The 12,472-nt window shown below is 44.7% G+C and overlaps 1 pseudogene; it reads left to right on the forward strand.

Moving 5' to 3' along the window:
• LOC123396445 overlaps positions 1-6,164 on the forward strand; it is a 56,976-nt pseudogene extending 50,812 nt beyond the window's left edge.
• Positions 6,165-12,472: the final 6,308 nt, after the last annotated feature.

The raw sequence follows: 12,472 nt of genomic DNA on the forward strand, positions 1-12,472 counted from the left end.
GACAACTTTAAATCTTCCGCTGGCTTGTAAGAATTGTGTGTATGACTTGTGATGATGGGTCACGAGATCGCTACTTGTAATATTATGTGTGTGGCTCTTTCGAGCCTTCTAAATAAAGCTTTTACGTTTATGGTTATGTTGAGATGCCATCGATGTATCTATACATATCGGTATGCCATGCGTACATGTGTTGTACTTGATATGTATGGGGTTCGATTACCTAGCCGTAGGCTTTAGTAGCATTCCTTACAGGGAAATGCCCCTTTGTGATCCAACGAGCCATGGTAGTTCGCTACTGCTCCGGACAGATTGGTTGACCGGCATGTGTCCTTCTAGCTGTTGTGTGTGTCCCCTTTGGGGAAATGTCACGCGATGTAATGGAGTCCCTGTAGCATGCTACGACTCGTCTACATTTGCTGGTGACCGACACCTGCTTTGCTGGGTCATGTATGCATGTCCCTATGTGGAACTGCCACTTTGGTTTATGACTAGACATGTCAATCCGGGTTCTTTGTCATTGGATTGCTAGCGACACAATTGCATACGCGAGTCAAAAGGCGCAGACGGTCCCGGCTAAGGTAAGGCTGCAGCCATGGGGATATCCGTGCGTGAGACCGTAACGAGATGCGATGTGTTACAGGCTGGATTCCTATGGCTTAGGATCGGGGTCCCGACAGATTGTCCTATAGGTAACTACTTGAAATTCCACCTAAGAACTCCCGAAATTTTCTGGTCACGCAATCGGGTCCACGGATACAAGGAGTAAAATCCATCACTCAACTCCTAGCAATAATACTACCCGTCCAGTGTATCCCATCCGTCAACACATAACCAGAGATCTCAGAAACTCATCCATCTCAGACCCTCGTAATCACAACGATACCAAGTATGGAAGTACATTCGGACGCTATCCACTAGTACTGGGGATGTCGGACTCCTCTCGCCACTACTAGTATTGAAGCAATTTCGAACATCCTCTGTCCAGAGATACTAAGAAATCTGAACGATAATGATGTGTTCGAGAATCCCGTGGAGCTCAACTCCCCAGAAGAAATCAAGTCAGACAGGAGGCTCCGCGATAGAACTTCATCACATCGACATCATATAGATTCCAAAAATATGAGCGTGACCTGATGCGTCTCCGTCGTATCTACTTTTCCAAACTCTTTTGCCCTTGTTTTGGACTCTAATTTGCATGATTTGAGTGGAACTAACCCGAACTAACGCTATTTTCAGCAAAATTGCCATGGTGTTGTTTTTGCGCAGAAATAAAAGTTCTCGGAATGACCTGGAAATTTACGGGGATTTTTTTTGGAATATATAAAAAATACTGGTGCAAGAATCAACGGAGGAAGTGGAGCGGGGAGCTCACAAGCCCACTAGGCGCGGGCCCCCTGGTCGCGCCTGGCAGGCTTGTGGGGCCCATGAAGCTCCACCTCCTCCAATCTCATCTCTATTTAGTCCCTTTCGTTTGGAGAAAACAAGGAGAAGATTTCATCGCGTTTTATGATACTGAGGCACCACCACCTCCTGTTCTTCCTGTGGAGGGCAGATCTGGAGTCTGGTCTGGGCTCCGGAGAGGGCAGATCGTCGCCATCGTCATCACCAACCTTCCTTCATCGCCAATTCCATGATTCCCTTCACCGTTCGTGAGTAATCTCATCGTAGGCTTGCTATACGGTGATGGGTTGGATGAGATCTATCATGTAATCGACTTAGTTTTGACGGGGATTGATCCCTAGTATCCACTATGTTCTAAGATTGATGTTGCTACTACTTTGTCATGCTTAATGCTTGTAACTAGGGCCCGACTGCCATGATTTCAGATATGAAGCTATTATGTTGTCACCAATATATGTGTGTTCTTGATCCTATCTTGCAAGTTGTAGTCACCTACTATGTGTTATGACCCGACAACCCTGGAGTGACAATAGCCGGAACCACTCCCGGAGATGACAATAGTATGAGGAGTTCATGTATTAACCAAGTGTTAATACGTTGGTCCGGTTCTTTATTAAAAGGTGAACCTTAATATCCCATAGTTTCCATTAGGACCCCGCTGCCACGGGAGGGACAATAGATGTCATGCAAGTTCTTTTCCCTAAGCACGTATGACTACATACGGAATACATGCCTACATTACATTGATGAACTGGAGCTAGTTACATATCTCTCCGTGTTATAACTGTTGCATGATGAATAACATCCGGCATAATCATCCATCACCGATCCAATGCCTATGAGTTTTTTCTACTGGTCCTTGCTATGTTACTCTGTCCCTATTGATGTCGTTGTTGCTACTGTTACTCTGCTGCTACTGTTATCACTTTGCTGCTACTGGTTACTGTTGCTACTGTTGCTATCATACTACCTTGCTACTGATACTTTGCTGCAAATACTAAATATTTCAGGTGTGGTTGAATTGACAACTCAACTACTAATACTTGAGAATATTCTTTGGCTTCCCCTTGTGTCGAATCAATAAATTCGGGTTGAATACTCTACCCTCGAAAACTATTGCGATCCCCTATACTTGTGGGTTATCAAGACCCTAATTTTTTTTTGAGTGAGAAGAGGAGTAGAATTAAATTTTTACGTCAAGATTCCTCACCATAGCATAGAAGAGGAGTAAAAAGAATCCCACTCTCCGATATATAACTAGACTGAAAGCATATTTTTACTAGACTCGACTCGGTCAAGTTCAATCAACCAAGGGGGTTGTGTAGCGTCCAAGATGCGATCCTATCCTTATTTTGGCGCATATGCGTTGACAGGGATAGAAATGCATCTCATTGTTTTGCAAGAATGGATATCATTACAATTATATGTACTGAAGAGATGAGTATATGGAATTGGCTTACACTCGCCACAAGCTACATCAAGTTCAGATCAGTACAACAACATAATCAATCATCATGAAGAAGAGCAAGGTCCGACTACACACGAAGACAAACGACAAAAATATGACGTCCATCCTTATTATCCCAGGCTGTCGGCCTGGAAGCACTCCTAGATTGATGAAGAAGAAGAAACTCGAAATAGAACAATCATCGTGCTCACGTCGATGTAACTCTTTACCTATACCTGCAACTGGTGTTCAAGTAATCTGTGAGTCATAGGCGACTCAGCAATCTCATTTTCAAACGTATCAAGACTAGCAGAGCTTAATGGGTAAGGTATGGTTAAGTGGTGGGACTGCAACAAGCGACTATGCATTTATTTGAGGTGGCTAATTTATGAGTACAAGAATAAAAGAGGGGGGTCATCTACACATAATCGGACATGAACTAATAATGATCAAATGAATGATCCTGGACACCTACTTCCGTCAAACATAACAACACCGTGTGCTTAGTCGGAGAAGGAACTCACGAAAGAGACAGTCACGGTTATGCACTCAGCTCACACATTTTAATTAAGCTTACTTCAAGTTATCTACAACCGGATGCTAAACAAGTTTCCAAGTTTGCCACATAGCCGCGGGCAAGGCTTGCCGAAAGATTTCACCTTGCGGGGGTGCTCCAACATGTCCATCACAAATTACCACAAGCCGCATAGAAAGCCTCAATCACGAAACTCGTGATCTCCTTGGATTCCTTAGTGGAAAACCTCAACTCTGAGATAACCCTGTAACACCCTGTGTTTAGCTCTCCTGACGGATTTGACTTTTCTCAACAATTAGGACCAATTATATTTTTTGTGAAATCTTGTGATGCTTGATCTGATATTTGCTTGCTTGCCATTGCTTGTGTTTGAATCCAATGCTCCTGCTACTCTCCAAACTCAGCTCCTTGACCCAAACCCTTGCCTAATGATCATGCCATGTGTGTAGGACCAAAAAATATTTTACCAAATATTATTTTCATCAAAAAACATTTCTTTTATTTAAGCTTTCAAAACCCGTGAGTTAGGATTTGTATTACAAGTCCTCAAATTAGGGAAGCTATTTTTTACCAAATGTTTTATTTAAAACCCATTATCAAAATTGCTTCCCAAAACCACAATATTATTATTTTAAAAAATATTTTACTATTTTATTTAAATGCCTTCCCGTGAGGCTAGAAAATATCTCTTATAAAGGAAAGTTATTACTATTGCTTTCAAAAAAATTGAGAAACTTTAGAGACACTCAGTGGACATATATGTTCCATATATAGGAGTTTCAACACATGGCCATGTTCAAAATATTGTGCAAAACCCTTCCTGCCTATTTCATGCTTTTGAAATATTTCTATAATAAATATTCTCAGTAAATTCTGGTAAAATTCTAGCATGTCACATATGATATATGTGATGATCTTGCCAAGTTTCCTCTCAGTCCAAATTGATTTGATTCCCTTAATTATTCTAAAACCCTATCTGTCCAGATCCAAATTTGAGCAACTCTACATTGCCAAGTGTCTCCAATTGTGTTAAAATTTGGTGGACATGTTCTGATACTCCAATAATGCATCCGCACCAAGTGGTGCTTCAAGTAGAATAGAAGAACTTGTCGCAAGACCCTCAAAACCCCCTCTGTTGATTTCTGACTTTGGGAAACTTTACATTATAAAGTTCCTCCAATTGATCCCAAACTTTTCGGGCATGCTTTAAGTCTCAAATAATGCCCCACACTAAATATTGGATTTGCGGGAATTGATTTGAGAAGTTTTGTATGCAAAAGGACATTTCTACCCATTTCATGGGTTTTCCAAGTCTACATTGGAAACCTTCTCCACCAAATCCCAAATTTGATTTCCAAGCTTATTTTCATTTACTATTTGATCTTGTTAAGTTTCATATCAATTGGAATCCAGCTGGTAGCCCTAACACCCATCAAGCACCTTGTGTGCATTCACCAAAGTTGCTACTTTGGCCCCTTCCACTATTACCATTGAGATTAAATTTTTACCAGAGCTCTCTATAGTTACCTTTTACCTCCAGTAGCTTTGCCTTAGCCTCTAGTCAATTTTTGGAGGGAGACTCCATGTATGTACCTTTCATTTTCATCATGGAAGCACCATTTTTACCCCTCTTCCTATACTTCTGATTAAGCCAAGCCCCCACATTTTTCCAGGGCATCTATAGCATGCTAATGCATGATTTCAAACCAAGATATGGCATGCTCATGTGGGAAAAATGAGAAACACATGTCAAACTTGATTTCTGGCTGAATTGTAGCATTGTACAACAAGTACTAGCTACCTTCCTTTGCTTGAGCTCAAACTTGGCAGTATTGTGGTCCTTTCATAGCTAGGCATGCTAGACAGAGTTTCATTCCGAGGTCACTCCATTAAGTACCCTCATTTCTATCCCTAAGTTTGCTGCTGCAAACTAAATTGCAGTGAAAACCAATTCAAACCAGCTCCACTTTGGTCCAAACTCCACCAGTGCGTCGTGGCACACATGCCTTGCACGTTTGACACCTTGCTCTGGACAGGGGTGTCTTTGGACACGTAGAAGGGGTGGTGACCACCTTCCTGGCATGCAGAAACAGTGCTCCGTACCTTGTCCTCTTGTTGTAGCTCGTGTCCGACTGTGGCAGCATGTCTCAGAGCACCAGGGCATCTCCCTTGACCGGTCCAAGCCCTTCCCGACGCCTAGAAGCCGCCAAGTTTCCCCTGGCATGCGTGCTCTCGCTGTGCACTCAGCACCTGAGGGGCTCCCCAGCTTCCCTCGGCTACCCACTCCGTTTTAGCCTCTCCCTGAGCCTCTGCTGCCTCACCTCGTTTCCCCTTTCTCCCTTGAGCCTCCCAAATCTCTCCAACTCTCCTCCCCGCGCCCTGGAAGCCCCCATGGCCGCAAGGGCTTCACTTCAGCCGAGCTCCAATCCAGGCTCCTCCGGGCCCTTCTTTCCTATTGAGAAGCATGAGAGTGCTCCCCTCCACCCTGAGAGCTTCCACGCGCCCTTCTTCTTCCCTCTAGGTGGCCGTAAGCACCCCTCCATTGTCGTTGCCACCGGATCCCACCGCGGCTGCAGTCGCTCCACCGGCGCTCCTCCGTGTGAATGGGGCCAACAGGGGGGGTGCGGAGTGGCTCCCCGGGTGTGTCAGTGGCCCGGCAGCCACCGGGGGTGGCCGGAGCCACCAAGGAAAGAGCCGGAAGGGCCCTGCCCTGCCTCCCATCCGCTCCCCAGTCCGAACGAGGGGAGGAAGACGAATATGACGGGCGGGCCACGCTTGTAAGCGGCATGGTCGCCGGGCCCTGCCATTTTAAGTGGAGGTGGGTACCGTGCTAGTTGCCTTCCTGCGCGGAAGGCATAAAACACCCAAGGCGCCTCCTACATGGCCCTCTTGCCACCAGGCCAAGCAAACGGGACGGCCCATTCCCTCCCCATCGCTAGTGGGCGCAGGATAATCTTGGTAGGCCCTTTTTAACTTTTCTTTATCTGTAGACTTCAAAAATCCATAGAATATTCATATGATATTCAATTTTGATTATTCAAATTCCTACAGGTTCCTAAAATCATGGCCTATCCAGATCTATGCCTTGCACATTTTTCCAAGGAGATTTTCTGTAGAACATTATTCAAATTCAACTCTGGGTATTTTAAACCCCACATTGCAAAAATCCTATGGAATCAAATCAACTCCAAATGGAGTGATTCCAAATTATAGAGTCTTCTAATATCATGCCCTATTTTTGAAACCTTAGTCAACATTTTTATCTAGCTTGTTTCTGTTGCGTTAAGTAAATAGCTTCCTTTTGCTATTTGTCCAATATTAGAAAATCCCTAGAATAGGCATGCCAACTCCAAATCCCATGAAACAAGTTCCTAAATGTTTCTAAAATCATGCTCTGTTTATTGAGTGCCTCCACTCATTTTTAACAGAAAGTTTTATGTAAGCTTATTAAAGGACCACCTATTCCCCCTTTCATCCATTCAAAAATGCCTGATGGTCCAAATATCCTATAGCAAGCTTCAGGTATTTTTCTTATGACCGTAGAGGTCCAAGACAAATAAAACTTCCATTTGTATAGAACTTTGTTCTTCTTGCTGTGTGGCTTACTAAGATTGTTTCCTACGATAGTTGACGGGTAGACGAAGTACTCGGAGTTTGACCTGAAGACCTTGAAGACCCCAAGTACTTATGAGAGCAAAGGCAAGCCGCCCTTTGACCATGTCTAATATATGCTCCTATGCATGACACATTTATTACTTTATTCTGATGCATATAATTAAGGTTATTCGGTGCACCCAACATGTTGTTACCGATGATTCCTCCGGAGCACTTGCATATGAGCATGATCCTACCACCTATGAGGGTCACGCTGATAATATGTTGACAAGTAGACAGTAGTGCTACGCATAGGAAGAACATGTGCATGATGATGGTAACACAAAGTTGATATCAAAGGTTTTACGAAAACCCCGTCGGGTGCCACTAATGCCCGAGGGTGATGATGTTGAGTTAGGTGACCACTTGTGAAGAAGTGGTGCACCAGGAAATATTTTGTTGAAAGTGGTTTCGGAAATGGGATTAGATTTATGATGTGTCGACCGTCCCAACCTTACATGTACGACCATGATACCCCTTTATGGGACGGGGATTTGTTGATTTCTTTGTTAGGTACTAGCAAAGTGGCCAAATTACTAGTGGCGGGAGTGATATGTGGTCACTCTCGTGACAGGCTCGTACCAGGTAGGTCGGCTATGCCGTTTGTACGTGTTTCGGGCACACCGTTGGTCCCTACATGGATGATACTGTGGGGACCCCGACTTACAAGTCGAGATCGCCGAATGAACATGCTCAGTGATCCCAGAGATCAATGCTCACTGAACTCACAGATTCTGAATATTACGAGTCTTACATCCAACATACTGATTATTACAACAAATGACCATCAAGGTCAAGTTCACATTAGTAGGCTGATACGTCCATTTTGCATCATGCTTTTATGTTTATATTTATCACTTTATGGGTTGTTATTACACTTCACGGTACAATACTTATGCCTTTTCTCTCTTATTTTGCAAGGTTTACATGAAGAGGGAGAATGCCGGCAGCTGGAATTCTGGCCTGAAAAAGGAGCAAGTTTGAGATAATTATTCTGCGCAACCCCAAAAGCCATGAAAATCAACGAGGAATTATTTTGGAATTTATAAAAAAATACTGGGCCAAAGAAGTACCAGAGGGGAGCCACCAGGAGGCCACAAGCCTGCTAGGCGTGGCCTACCCCCCTGGTCTCGCCTAGGGGGCTTGTGGGCTCCCTGTTGGCCCTCTGGCTCCCATCTTTTGCTATAAGGAGGGTTTCATTCCATAAAAAATCAAGAGGAGGCTTTCGGGACGAATCTCCGCCGCCACGAGGCGGAACTTGAGCAGAACCAATCTAGAGCTCCGCCAGGGTCGTCCTGCCGGGGAAACTTCCCTCCCGGAGGGGGAAATCGTCGCCATCGTCATCACCAACACTCCTCTCATTGGAGGGGACTCATCACCATCAACATCTTCATCGGCACCATCTCATCTCCAAACCCTAGTTCATCTCTTGTAACCAATCTCCCTCTCACGACTCTGATTGGTACTTGTAAGGTTGCTAGTAGTGTTAATTACTCTTTGTAGTTGATGCTAGTTGGATTACTCAGTGGAAGAGTATATGTTCAGATCCTTGATGCTATTCAATACCTCTCTGGTCATGAACATAATTATGCTTTGTGAGTAGTCACTTTTGTTCCTGGGGACATGGGATAAGTCATGTTATAAGTAGTCATGTGAATTTGGTATTCGTTCGATATTTTGATGCGTTGTATGCTATTTCTCCTCTAGTGGTGTTATGTGAACGTCGACTACATAACACTTCACCATTATTTGGGCCTAGAGGAAGGCATTGGGAAGTAGTAAGTAGATGATGGGTTGCTAGAGTCAGAGAAGCTTAAACCCTAGTTTATGTGTTGCTTCGTAAGGGGCTCATTTGGATCCACTAGTTTAATGCTATGGTTAGACTTTGCCTTAACTCTCCTTTCATAGTTGCGGATGCTTGCGAGAGGGGCTAATCATAAGTGGGAGGTTTGTCCAAGTAAGGGAAGCACCCAAGCACCGGTCCACCCACATATCAAACTATCAAAGTAGCGAACGTGAATCATATGAACATGATGAAAACTAGCTTGACCGAAATTCCCATGTGTCCTCGGGAGCGCTTTACCTCCTATGAGAGTTTGTCCAGGCTTGTCCCTTGCTACAAAAGGGATTGGGCCACTTTGCTGCACCTTTGTTACTATTGCTACTTGATACTTGCTACTTGCTACGAATCATCTTTTCACAACACTATCTGTTACCGATAATTTCAGTGCTTGCAGAGATTACCTTGCTGAAAACCACTCGTCAGATCATTCTGCTCCTCGTTGGGTTCGACACTATTACTTATCAAAAGGACTACGATAGATCCCCTACACTTGTGGGTCATCATAGGCCTATAAGGCCAATCACACCATGCAGGGCTAAACAGGAGCCCATGCCATCAGCCTACACTAACTAGCATTCTGACTGGGAAGCATCCTAGTTCGCAAGTCCGTCTCCGATGACGAATTCTTCACCAAACACCGGTCCTTCCATGTCTGTTCAATAACATAACCAGTGGCAAGCCAATAAGTACTTTGAATGTACTCGCAAATAGCCCATGATATGGATAATGGAGTTGGTATGATAACAAGTAATATGCATTATTGGTGGAAAGCAACTTGATTGTAAATAGACATGATCATAGACGGATGTGAAACATAAGCTAGATGGTATTTAGAAGAACAGGTTACAGATATCAACATATCGGATGTATGCTGAACACTTCGGGTTCACCCAATATGACAAGTCACCAAACTTGGTTTATACGGAAACGAGTAGACGTAGTTTAAGCAGGATTACCAAACTCTGCTTGACCATGGACACGGCTATTTGAATAGTTTCACACTCGACACAGGTTGTACGCTGTACCCACGAGATCCAGGAAACTTCCGTGTCATCCACAACTCGCGGTATATAACATACCCGAGGTAAGTACCCGATCATTTCTTTTCCCCTGACGATACTAGACAAAGAGTTCCACTCGATTCGTACCCAGCCCACCTGATGTACATGTTACGAGCACCAATTCTAGACAGTATCATCCATGCGAGGACCAACATTGTGCCCGGAACACGTAAAAACGGCATAGTCGACCTACCTGGTATGACCCCATCACGAGAGTGGCCACATATCACCGACCAAAGTAATCAACAAAGCCCCGACCCATAAAGGGATAACGTGGTCGCACATGTAAGTTTGGGACGGTCAACACATCATAAATCTAATCCCATTTCCGAAATCACTCACACCAAAATATTACCCGGTGCACCACTTATTCACAAGTGGCCACCTACTCATGATCACCCTCGGGTATTAGTGGCCACCGACGGGTTTCCATAAAACCTTGGATATTTACCGTCATCATTCTCATGCTTCTACTATGTGTAGCACTACTGTCTACTTGTCAACATAATATTAGCATGACCCTCATAGGTGGTAGGATCATGCTCAAATGCAAGTGCTCCGGAGGAGCCATCGGTAACACCATATCGATGATTTACCGAATACTCATGATCATATGCAACAACAATAATTGCTCTACTTAGCATGAAAATAATATTTTTGCTCAAACATGGTCAAGGGGCTGCTTTCCTTAATCAGCTAAGTCTCCGGGGTCGTCGGTGTCTTCGAGTCCAACTCCTTCGTCAAACGTAGAATCTATCGTCGTAATAATAATTATTAAATAAGTACCTCACTCAAAAACAAAACAAAAACTCACTTTAAATTTTTTTATCCTATTATGATAAATCTGTTATATAGTTTTAGAAATATTTGTCTTTGGTTTTGGTGAAAATATTATTTTTAAAATCAATTTAACAGGAGCTAAAGTATTCAAAATAAGCCTTTTAATAACTATACAGAAAAGTTGTCATAAAAATTTGTTCAATAGCTCTATTAAATTCTACTCATTTTTAGAAGAATTGTGGTGGAAAAATAATTAAATTTAATTAAATAACAAATCATACAAAAATCTTTTAAAACATAATAAAATCAAAAATGAGAAAGGGCTCAACCCTGGCCTGGCTCGACCTGTGGCTCGGCCGGCCCAACTAGCCAACTGGCAGCCAGCCTAGGCGCGCGCGTCGTCAAGTTCAAACCTGACGCGCGGGCCCCTACGGTCAGTGGATGAGAGAGGAGAAAGGGGGAGAGATGAACCATTGACAGGTGGGGCACACCTATCGGGGTCGTTTTCCTCCTCTGGACAGAGGGGAGGGGAGGCACGCCGGCGGCGACACCGACGCCCTCATGCCCCAACGACGGCAAGGATGGAACCATCACGTCGTCGCCTACCTGCTGATGGTCGAAGGGACGACGCGGAGGCCCTGGGTCACTGGCGACGAGGTGGCAGCGGCGGAGCCGATTAGGGAGGTGGATGAAGTGGGTGCTACGGGATGGGACTAGCTCGGGGAAGAGGTGGGGAAGCTCCCTAAGCTCACTACGGTCACAGAGGATGTGAGAGGAGCACAAGAGCTGGCCTATAGCCCGGGATCGACGGAGCTAGGAGAGGCAGAGAGAGCTCGCGGTCGAAACCACGGTATTGCGGACGTGGTTTAGTACCCCTATGACTCACTTAGAGGGAGAGAGAGGGAGGATCATGCGCGCATGCGTGGCCGTGTTCTTATGGACGAATCTGGCGCACGTGGGCACGCGTCTCTCCGGTCAACAGAAAGCGAGAGGAGGAGAGCATAGGCTGCCCTGATGCAGGAGGGTTGTCGGGGACGTGGAGAGGCATCGAGGGGAGGCTTGAACCGGCCGGGGTTGGCCACCTTTGTCTCGGGTGCGCCCTGTAGCGCGCCAGAGCGCAGTTTTGGCATGCCAAGGCATGCCGGTGCGCTCTGGGGTGCGTTGGCCATGTATGGTGTGTCTTGGGGTTGGGTTAGATGATCCCTAGCCGTTTGAGAGCCAAGAGACTCATTGTTGGTCAAAGGGAGGGATTAAAGAGATGATGCCAGACGTGATCTAGAAACTAAAATGAAGATTTTGGCTCTCCTGCTTCGAACCAGAGAGGAGCCACTCGTCTGTAGTTGAGGAGTGGTGTTGGCTGCTTGGACTAGAAGTTTGGAGGAAAGTGTATGGGTGTAGAATGAGTTAAGAGCTGATTTACCAAGCTGGCAGAAGGTGTTCGATAGGTGTTTGGAATAGCTACACTTCACCACTGATGATGAAAGTTAACATGATCAGGTTTGATGCAAAAATAGGGTGCTCCACCAAATTTGAGCTTCATTGCACAAGTTTCATAATGCAAACTTGAAATCACCCCCAAATGGGCAGTTGTGTCCATTCACAAGGGAATGTGGGTAAATTAATCCCTACAAATCCCATTTTTGGCAGAGACTCCTCATTTGGGGTGTTGAGCACCCCTCAAAGTTTCAATCCATTTGGCCAAACTTTGCTATGTAGAGTTGCTACAACTTGATTCTGCATAGAGGGGGTTT

This window comes from Hordeum vulgare, chromosome 5H, assembly GCF_904849725.1.
Source record: "Hordeum vulgare subsp. vulgare chromosome 5H, MorexV3_pseudomolecules_assembly, whole genome shotgun sequence".
Taxonomy (NCBI): domain Eukaryota; kingdom Viridiplantae; phylum Streptophyta; class Magnoliopsida; order Poales; family Poaceae; genus Hordeum; species Hordeum vulgare.